At 44.2% G+C, this 11,492-nt stretch overlaps 1 long non-coding RNA gene across 1 annotated transcript; it reads left to right on the forward strand.

Annotated features, from left to right (window-relative positions):
* The first annotated feature begins 572 nt into the window (after positions 1–572).
* LOC141409063 (uncharacterized) lies at positions 573–1,601 on the forward strand. Its single transcript, XR_012427348.1, has 2 exons — positions 573–708; positions 826–1,601. It is a non-coding gene; the product is annotated as an uncharacterized lncRNA (long non-coding RNA).
* Positions 1,602–11,492: the final 9,891 nt, after the last annotated feature.

The raw sequence follows: 11,492 nt of genomic DNA on the forward strand, positions 1-11,492 counted from the left end.
CCTGTACATATGCAGACATGCATAAGGATGTTCCCTGAAACACTGTTTGCAATAGCAAAATGTTGCCTTCCACTAAGGAAACGAAAAATGAAATGCGGCCCAGCCACATGATGAAAGCTACCAGGTAATGAAAATGAACTCACTATCAGGCATCAACGTGGATCTCACAAACAGAATTTGGAGTGCAGGCTGCCATCCTGCACACCCCCGAGAGAGCCATCGTAGTGGCCTGTATGAATGCAACCCTCAGGAACTGTGCAGTGCACAGCCTGGGCAACCAACCTGTGGCCCTGGCTGAGTGAATAAAGCAAGCTGAATAAGTACTAATGCATGTCAACTCACATAGAACAACAGACATTGTTTTTGAATGTGTTTGTGTGCTAAAAGAATTAGAAATTAAAACATGAACTTCATGATGGTCCTTACCTGAGGGGAGGCAGAGAAGTGAACAGGATCAGGGCGAGCAAAGTAACTATCTGTCATTTGTAGGATTTACTTCATGATAGAAATATGAAGCCAATTTGACAAAAGGATAACATTCGATCATTTCAACGCGTGTGTTTTATTCGCCTTTATATTTTTCTGTGTGTTTTGTTTTTCAGAGAGGAAGGGGAATGGAGACAAGAAACAACAAAGGATGAGGGTGACTTCTTTAACATGCAAGAAAGATTTCATAAGTGTATTTGCCAAGTCAGTTACTTTGATGAGGTATACTCACTCCCATCCCCTCTCCTCTGTTGTCTCAGCCCCCACTACCTGCCACCAACAAACACACACACACACTTTCACATTCATGCCCTTGTGGGGCTTATGTTTTCTCTGCAGAGCTTCATTTGACATCTAGATAACTGGGAAGGTGGGAGGTGAAGAGGAGAGAAGCAGCACTTTCAAGTTCTCAGCATTGGAGACGCTGTCCGAGGCCCCTGCTAGGAAATGCTTCCGATATGTAATCAAACTAGAAACACCCATCACCAACAAGAGACCCGGTGTTCCAATTTTATGAGAAAACATGCCTTTCTTTGGCATTTACTAAGAAGCAGTTACCTGTGCATAGCAACTTTGGGAGATGGTTTGGAAATCATCCCGTGACTGGATTCAGATGGCAGATTTTGTGCAGCCCAGACTTGCTACGTCAACAGCACTCTGCACAGGGTTTCCACTACCCCCTCCCGCAGGACTGTTGCGTCTCACCTCGGGGTGTGTTTAATAGAACCAGTGTCTGAGGAGTTATGCCCTGAGGCCGGGAGGCCTTCATGGCAACTTGCAGATTTTTACAAAACAACTCTGGTGGATTGAGGGGGCCCTGGAGAGCGAGGACAAGGAGCTCAGGCTGTGTTCAGCTGGATGCCAGCATTCCCTGTGGTTGCTCTAAATAGTTCCTGTTCCTTCAAACAGTTCCTGTTCTAGCAGGTGTTGTCCAGAGAGCAAGACTTGCAGGTTGGAAGAGGAGAGAGACTTCCTCCCAATTTCGTGAGCATTCATCTCCAAGAGTGTCTCGTCTCAAGTTTCTAGACCTAACTGCAGCAACTGGCTTTTTGTACATATGTGAAGCCATCTTCTCCCTTCCATTCCAGTGTTCTATTAAAAAACTGAAAAGATAACACCAGGTGTTGCCTGGTATCCTGAAAATAGGCAGTCCCATATATGCTGGTTAGAGTATAAATTGGTATAATCTTTCTAGAAAGCAGCTTGGCAATGTATGTCAAAAACATTTGAAATTATCATATCCTATGAGCCACTAATTATATTTTTCTTTTTTTTCTTTTTTCTTTTATTTATTTTATTTTATTTTTTCTGAGACGGAGTCTCACTCTGTCACCCAGGCCGGAGTGAGTGGCGCAATCTCCACTCACTGCAAGCTCTGCCTCCCGGATTCATGCCATTCTCCTGCCTCAGCCTCCTGAGTGGACTACAGACACCCACCACCACGCCCGGCTAATTTTTTGTATTTTTAGTACAGATGGGATTTTACCATATTAGCCAGGATGGTCTCAATCTCCTGACGTCGTGATCCACCCTCCTCGGCCTGCCCAACACTAATTCTGTTTTTCTATTTCTGGAAATTAATTTTACCTTTTTGTGTGTGTGTATAACAGAAATATTATCTATTACTGCAAAACACATTTGTTTTGCCCCTAACTTAAATTGGCATAAAACAATAAACAGTTATCATCTTACAGTTTCTGAGGGCAGGAAATTGAAAATGGCTTAGCTAGGTGGTTCTGGTTAGGGGTCTTCAGATGTCATCTGGGGCTACAGTCATCTGAAGGCTTGACTGGGGCCGGGATTCTGCTGCTGAGGTGGCTCACTCACTGGCTGTTGGCAGGAAGCCTTCGTTCCTTACCAGGTGGGCCTCTCCGTGTGCTGCTTGATGGCCTCATGATGTGGCATGAGCCCCATTCTGTCTGATGCAGAAAGCTGAATGTAGTCTTCCAGTTGTTCACAGTGGCTTCTGTTGTCTTAGGCTTCAGCTTGTTGTCAGGATGTAACCCTCTGCCCTTTCTTCCAGGATGAGTGAATGGGTAAGAAGGACGTGTTGAAGCTTCTGGAGGGCTTATTGCACCCACAGGGAGGGGATGTGCTAATTGCTGCCCCTCATTGGCACCTCTTGCCTTCTGTGAAGGTCTGATTCATCCAGCCTGGTCTCTGGTGATCAGCCCCATGCCCACTCTCACCTCTGGTCACAGGGTCCACAGTGGTCTCTCTGTCCCCGCATCTTACACACTTGGCTCCCTAGGTTCACTTCCATGCCCCATTTAGAGCACCTGGGAGATACTGGATGGGAGAGTGAACCTCCTAGCTCCATAGCTATGGCTCCATGTTAACAGCCTGGGTGGGGCCCAGTGCTCATCCCTGCTTCCAGGAGGTGGTGGAGAGCTGGAGATGGGTCCCTTCCAGGAGGTGGTGGAGAGCTGGAGATGGGTCCCTTCCAGGAGGTGGTGAAAAGCTGGGGCTGGGTCCCTTTCCAGGAGGTGGTGGAGAGCTGGGACTGGATCCCTTCTGGAGAGCTGGGGCTGGGCCTGCCTTCCAGGGCCCTACTTAGATGGCATCTGAGTGTCAGCTGCCTGGGCCTCTCCAGTGCTTTTCTTGCTGCAGCCAGGGGGAGGAGGGTGGTGGGTGGAGTGTGTCTTTACAGCAACTTCACCCAGGCTTGCCCTTTTAGGTTCCTGAATCTTCTGTTTAGTTCCAGACACTTCCCCTAGTCTGGGACACTTTAGAGAGTGAAAAGTGCTGCTGGGACAGCAGGAGTAGAGGCTAGTTCTGTGCACACTGGGATGTGGGATCATTCTGGTCTAACCTACTATACATCTGGCAATGAGGGAGGGTGTGTTGGGGAACAGAAAACTCATGAGTTCCTGGATAAGCACCTTATCACCTATCTTTGTAAAATTGTCCATCCGTCCATCCATCCAACAAGTGTTTATTGAGTGCTACTATGAGTCGGGTAGTAGACTAGTTTTTCATGCTCCATGAGATTTCTGCAATTACCACACTTACAAAGGAGGGAACAAAGAGAAGGGAAAAGACAAGACAACTGAGAATGGCAAGAATGAGGAGTTCTTTCAACTGCAGACAGGGCAGCGTGACTGGAGGAGGCACTCTGACCACATGGGTAGGAACCGGAGACTGGGGAGTCAGCCCCACCCCTTACTCATCAGATGTTTCTGAGCAAGTTACTTGGTTTCTGTGAACCTCAGTTACCTCTTGTAAAATGGGATTAGTATCCACATCACGAGGTTAATGGCAACGTGAAGTGAAAATACTGTTTGCAAGACACTTAGGACAGGGAACTGAGTGGTTATGATGATGCCATAGGGTTCAGCCTTTGCCCTGAAGCCAGGAAGGTTCCTTTTCTCTGTCCTCTTAGTTGCCACATTCTTTTTTTTAATTCTTCTTTCTTTCTTTCTTTCTTTGTTTTTTTGGTACTTTAAGTTTCAGAATACAATGTGCAGAATGTGCAGGTTTGTTACCAAGGTATACACGTGCCACGGTGGTTTGCTGCACCTATTGACCCATCATCTAGGTTTTAAGCCCCACATGCATTAGGTATTTGTTCTAATGCTGTCCCTCCCTTTTACCCCCCACCCCACAATAGGCCTTGGTGTGTGTTGTACCCCTCCCTGTGTCTATGTGTTCTCATTGTCCAACTCCCACTATGAGTGAGAATATGCAGTGTTTGGTTTTCTGTTCCTGTGTTAGTTTGCTGAGAGTGATGGCTTCCAGCTTCATCCATGTCCCTGAAAAGGACACAAACTCATTCTTTGTTATGGCTGCATAGTATTCCATGGTGTAGATGTGCCACATTTTCTTTATCCAGTCTATCATTGATGGGCATTTGGGTTAGTTCCAAGTCTTTGCTATTGTGAATAGTGCTGCAATAGACATAGGGGTGTGTGTGTGTCTCTTTATAGTAGAATGATTTATAATCATTTGGGTATATACTCAGCAATGGGACTGCTGAGTCAAAAGGTATTTCTGGTTCTAGATCCTTGAGGAATCGTCGCATTGTCTTCCACAGTGGTTGAACTAACACTCTCACTAACAGTGTAAAAGCGTTCCTATTTCTCCACAGCCTCACCAGCATCTATTGTTTCCTGACTTTTTAATAACCACCATTCTGACTGGCGTGAGATGGTATCTCATTGTGGTTTTTAGTTGGTACATTCTTTTTTGTTCTCTTCCTTTTTCTTTTTTTGGGAGGCAATGCAGTGTGCAGATTAGCTTAAGAGATCTAGAGTCAGACCACCCATGTCTGACTCCCAGCTCTGTAATTTGCTGGCAGTGAGACCTTTAGCAGATTGGTCCCTCTAAGCCTCAGTTTCCTCATATGTAAAATGCAGGTAGTAATTCATAAGCACACATATACACACTTTTAGAATCCAAAAAACTTTGTAAACAGATTTTTTTTCCCCTGAGTTTGACATGGACCCATTTGGCAGCGGGACCAAACCTGAACTGAAGTGATGCTATTTATAATCATTATTTATCCAACCAGGAGTGAGTATTTGTGTATCTAGCTGCAGAAATACTACTGTATTTGATGATAGGATCCTCCCCCTGACTGCTGGAATGTTCTGTGATAGATATACTATTTTACTTTGTAAAATCCAAAGTTCTGAATTCTGAAAACATCTGCCCCCAAAGTATAAAGTATTGTCAGCCTGTGGTATTTGTCCCTAGGTGCGTCCTGAGGACCAAGTGAGAGGGTGCGTGTGCTGAGGCTGTCACATGGGGAGCCCCGGGCAGCTCTTGGGAATGCTATTCACATGGCAGGCGACACACTCATGGTGCCTCCCAAGTGGAGCCGTGGGGTCGATGCTACAGAAGAATTGTTATGACCCTGGCACCAAGTAAGAGCTCAGAAGCAGTTACAGCCAACATGAATACAGGGGCTTGCTGTGTGCCAGACGCAGTTCTAGGGGCTTTGCATCATATTATCTCTTTTTATCTTTATAACAGCCTTTATGAGGCAGACACCATTTCATCTCCACTTTACAAGTGAGGAAACCCAGACACATGAGGTTAAGAAAGTTACCCACGACTTTCTGATCAAGAGAGACAGAAGTCCAAGATTAGCGACTACTGTTTTCTCCTTTCCTCTCATTATATAGTCAAAGAATGAAGAAAAGGAGATCCATGATGAGTGAAAATTTCCCAGGAGCTACTTTCTAACTGTATTTCATTTTATCCGCAAAACAAATCTGAGATAGAGCAGAATTGTTCTCCTTCTACAGAAGGAGCATGGAGGGCTTAAGGGATGTAAAGAGGGCAAGTGCATTTATGTGGAGGTCCGTCCTGTGTCCTATTCCAAAACCCATTCTTGCGTCTCAAGAGTAAGTTCTAACAGGGGAGTTAAGGGTTAACCAGCTCAGGCTGGAAGAGCTGAATCACCCAATTAAAGGAGACTTGCTGCTTTGATGAGAAGATCTGATCCAAAACTGCTGGGGTGACTCTCCTTGACCCTACCACTTGGGCAGCTTGATTTATCTTTTCTGTATCCCTGACCTTGATGTTGAAATCATTACTCAACCCTCAGTGAAGCTCTTAACTGGCTTTTTTTGAAATGACTCATGCATCGGGGTCCATCCAGCCATCTTGACTTTGTAGGGTCTGAGGCCCTGAATTAGCTTCTGAGAACCCAGTGCCCAAACGGGTGTCCCCAGGTGGGTCTGGCGGACCGTAGGTGGCAGCTTTGTTGGTTCTCCTTCACTTCGCTTCTCTCTGGATGTGCGCATACGTTTTCTCTCATTGCTAAGGCACGCCCCAAGCTTTTTGCTTATTTGTTTTTATTTTCATCTTAAAATCACCCCTGCACTGTTCTACCCCTCCCATCAACCTACCTATATGCATAAATCTTCTCTAGTTTTGATCAGCTGTCTTTTTTTCTCCTCCAAGCTACCCTCTCTTCCCTTCTCACTAAATAAATTCTTAAATGAGAATCATGATGTAGTCACTTGATCACCTGAATTCGGTCCCTCCCCCAGCTCTGCACTTTCAAAGCCTATCCCCTTTCCACTCTCCACTCCCAGAGGGCAGGTAAAGCTGTGGGCCCCTCCCTCCCTCCTGGACACTCCTCCAGCCCAGAAGCTGGCTCTGTGGTTTCTGCACTCCTTTTACTGCCTTTTTCATTTTCTTTTGCTGGCTCTCCTTAGAGCTTAAATGCAGGTACTTCCTGCAAATGTGTGTTCCTATTCCTCCTCAGTACACCACCTTCCTTCTGATTTCATCCAACTTTATGGCTTCAACTGTTGCCTCTGGGTGTCTGGCTGCTTCTAAACTATTGTCTAGCCTGACTGCTTTCCCGAGACCAGAGCTTGGTTTGCAGCTGCGGAACGGGTGCGCTGAAGCCTCCTCTGGCATGCAAATGGTGTTGCACCTTGTCAGCAACGCCGTTCCTGTGCTGCCTTCTCTTAGAGGCTCCGGCTTCAAATTGGAGAGCCCGTTTCAGCTCCTTTCAAGCACTGACCAAACCATGGAAATTCTATTTCTGAACTTCTCAAACCTTTTCACCTTCTTTCCACTGTCCTAGCATAGGCTTTTCGTATGTTCTATCTTGATTATTGTGATAGTTTCTCAATAGATCTCTTTGAATGTTATCTTTGACTCTCAGTGATACAGGTACAGAGCAAATCGTATCATTTCCTGAAAACTTTCTGTGAGACGCTTCTTGCAAATTAAGTAAAATTGCAATTCTGTAACCTGTGGTGAAATGCCCCTTTCATTTAGCCCAGCCTCCATCCCGGCCCCATTGCTGCCCAGGGTCCCTTCTCCTGTCACACCCTGGTTGCTTTCTCCTAACTGGAAGGCTCCTCTCTGCCTGGCAATCAATATACCACTCTGCATCGGAGGCTGGGAAGCAATTTTAGGAGGCTTTCCTGGATATCCCCAGGAGGAATCATAGTCACGACAGAATTAGGGGCAGCAGGTTAGCCTATAAGTTAGGGTCAAATCGTGTTTACCAGAGATAGTGCATTCTTTGCACTAAACATCATGAGTCTAGTATTAAAATGTCGTTTTTCTTTTCTACACTCAGTGTTGTAGCAGGAGACCAGGAAGTTAATTGTGATTTCCTTCCCGAGTCAAAAAAGAAAAACTCACAAGATATGGGCACTTTGATCCTATTGCGCAAGTTTTCATTGAGTGTCTGGGTTATTCCACAATGGGATGTAAAGACTGTAGATTCCAAGGCATATCTCACCCTCAAGAAGCCTATATTTGGACTGGGAAAGAGAGATTTGTACCATATGACATCATTTCATTAAATGTGTGGTGCCGACAGGACTGTGTTAATCTGTGACATTTTACTCTTTTTGGTTTAAACATTTGTTTTTCAATATTATGATTTTAAATTTTGGATGTATTGGAAACATGGGAATAGTGCCTTTCACCTCTCTCCAATTTCCTTTATTTTATTTTTTAAAATTAACACATAATAATTGCACAAATTTATGGGGTACATAGTGATGTTTTGATACACACAATATATAGTGATTCTCCTTTCTCTTTACTCAGAGGCCAAGGTGGAGATGGTGGTCTCCCAGATGTTCGTAAAGGTCATTTTAGCAAAAATATTTTTTTAATTAAGTGTTTTAGTATAAACCATCTTCAACTGTTTTCCATTATACAAGCTGTAATCCATCCATGCCTTTATTCATTCATGCATTAAGGGCCCACTGAATGCCACATTCACTTATGGTGAGAATGAGCTCAGGCCCTTCCCAGGAAAGCTGGTATTGACCATCTGTCTGAACATCTAAACATTGTCTGAACATCGAAGCTACAACACACTAAAAGATGATTCCTGGGGCCTGCTGCTTTGCTTCTTTCTACCTGCTCCACTCCACTGTGGCTCCATTTGTTCTGAAGGCAGGTGTAGCCTTTAGCAGTCTGCTCACTTGTCTGGCTTCTTTGGAAGGTGGGCGTTGATAGATTCAAAGAACGGCAAGCAGAGAGCAACGTCTTTACACCATGAACTATGGCCAGCAGCCATGTGCATTTGTTAGGTCTTTTTAGTAGCATATTTGTATTAAAACATCAACAAACTTACACCTACCCTGAATCTTACCAAAGCAGCTCCAAATGGAATTTTTCAGTAAATATTCACACCAGAGAGCTTTAAACATTAGACTAGAAAGTCAGAAGTGGTCAGAGTAGGACCACTGCTCACAGCTCTATCTTGGCAGGGTACCCAGCGATCCTCAGTTAGATTTTCAGACTCTTTAGAGTGGGATCTAGAAGAGAAATCTTTCTTCTGCTAATATTGCTCACCTCTTGTAACAGACATTGCAGGTACCCTCTCCAAGCACAGTTTCTCAGCACTGGCCTCTATTCTCAGATGACTGCTCACTGCAGACACCTGTGATTCTTTCAGGGTGGTTGCGGGGACATGCAGGGTCTGTGCCTAGGGCAAGCAGAGGTGCCAGGCTTACTGCCTCAAGACAAAATGTTCCAATGAAGGCTAGAGAGTTGGCATTACTCCCTCTCAGCTTGCCTTGGGCGTGAGCTTCAGTTGTGCACCGTGGCAACTGACTTGATCACCTCCTAAATCCTCCTCCGATGTCTCCTGGGATTGTCTCCCAAATAAACTACTTGCACTCAAATTTTTGTCTTAAGATCTGCTTTTCAGAGTTTAACTAAATGGATAATTTTTGTATTCAGTGATGAAAGAAACAATACACAAGACAACATGGGAATGCCTTAAATGTGTATTGCTAGGTGAAATCAATCTGAGAAGGTTGCATACTGTATGATTCCGTTTTATGACATTCTGGAAAGACAAAACTATAGAGACAAGGAGCAAATCAGTGGTTGCCGGGGGTTTGCAGAAGGATGAGGGTTGACTAGGTGAAGCACATATTTTTTTAGGGCTATGAAACTATTCTGTATGGTACTGTAGTGGTGGTTAATAATACCATCCATTGGCTGGGAGCAGTGGCTCACGCCTGTAATCCCAGCACTTTGGGAAGCCAAGGTGGGAGGATCACAAGGTCAGGAGTTCGAGACCAGCCTGGCCAACATGGTGAATCCCTGTCTCTACTAAAAACACAAAAAATTAGCTGAGCATGGTGGCAGACGCCTGTAATCCCAGTTGCTTGAGAGGTTGAGGCAGGAGAATCGCTTGAACTCGGGAGGTGGAGCTTGCAGTGAGTCAAGATCATGCCACTGCACTCCAGCCTGGGCAACAGGAGTGAAACTCCGTCAAAACAAACAAAACCATCCATTTGTCAAAACCCAAAGGACTCCACAGCATACAATAATATATGCAAATTTGAAAAAAATCAACCAACAGAACAGGATTCTAGGATGAAATGCAGATTGTGACAAAATAATATACAGTCATAGCCTGGGTAACATAGTGATACCCCGTCTCTACAAAAAAAAAAATACAAAAATTAGCCAGACATAGTGGTGCACAACTGTAGTCCCAGCTACTTGGGGGACTGAGGTGGCAGGATTGCTTGAGCTTGGGAGGTTGAGGTTACAGTGAGCCTGTGTTCACACCACTGCACTCCAGACTGGGCAACAAAGTGAGACTCTATCTCAAAAAAAGGACAAAAAAGAATAAATAGTCATGCATCTCTTAATGACAGGGACACATTCTGAAAAATGTGTCATTAGGTGATTTTGTCATGGTGTGAACATCATAGAGTGTACTTACACAAACCTAGATGGGAGAGCTTATTGTTCCTAGGCTATGAGCCCCTAGAGCATGTTACCATACTGAATACTGTAGGCAATTTTAACTTAATGGTATTTGTGTGCCTAATCCATATCTAAACATATAAAGGTGCAGTAAAAATATGCTATAAAAGATTGAAATGGCCGGACGTGGTGGCTCATGCCTATAATCCCAGCACTTTGGGAGGCAGAGGCAGGCGGATCACCTGAGGTCAGGAGTTCAAGACCAGCCTGGCCAGCATAGTGAAACTCTGTCTCTACTAAAAATACAAAAATGGCCGGGTGTGATGGTGGGCACCTGTAATCCCAGCTACTTGGGAGGCTGAGGCAGAAGAATCACTTGAACTGGGAGGCAGAGGTTGCAGTGAGCCAAGATCACGCCATTGCACTCCAGCCTGAACGCCAAGAATGAAACTCTGTCTCAAAAAAAAAAAAAAGAAAAAAATATTAAAATGGTACACCTCCATAGGGCACTTTCCATACATAGAAAGTTGCTCTGGGTGAGTCACTGAGTGAGTGGTGAATGTAAAAGCCTGAGACATGCCTGTACATTATTGTGTACTTTATAAACTGTATACTTTATAAACACTGTACCCTTAGGCTACACACTAAATTTATTTTTAAAATAAAGTAATTTTGCCATGGCATTAGGACAGCTATGATGCCACTAGCTAATAGGAATTTTTCAGTTCTGTTATAATCTTATGGGACCATTGTTGTATGTGCAGTCCATCACTGACCAAATGTCATTATGTGGTGCATGACTTTAACTATATTACAAATGTGTGATATAACTTCACTGAAGGTGTCGGGGGAAAGAAATGCTGACGTGAAGTAACTTTGGAAATGCTGGAAACTATAAAACTAAAGATAAAAGGAACTATATATAAGCACTGTGTTCTAGTTGATAAAGTTGCTAGCCATGGAGGTACAGGTCTACTATTCTGAAACCATTCTACATGCATACTGGGATTGGGCAAATAGGTAAATGGTTGGTGGATGATGGGAACCAAGTCACTTTTGGAGTAGGTTACAGACAAGCAAGAAAGGCTGAAAGGAGCCACGTGGTACTGAATTAGACTTGAGGACATCAGTATGAACTCATGATTAGCTTAATATAGACACTGGTAAGCAGATATAGAAGTAATTATAATTTGTGTATATGCAAGGGTTACTATACATACATATATTTACACATATATGTAGGTATATACTTCCTAATCGTGTTCACTGGGAGGGTCTAGAGACAATGATACCCAGCATCAAGGAACACACCTAGCCTAGGTCTTAGTTTCTTTTTTTTTTTTTTTTTT

This window comes from Macaca fascicularis, chromosome 18 (genome assembly GCF_037993035.2).
Source record: "Macaca fascicularis isolate 582-1 chromosome 18, T2T-MFA8v1.1".
In the NCBI taxonomy this organism is placed as follows: domain Eukaryota; kingdom Metazoa; phylum Chordata; class Mammalia; order Primates; family Cercopithecidae; genus Macaca; species Macaca fascicularis.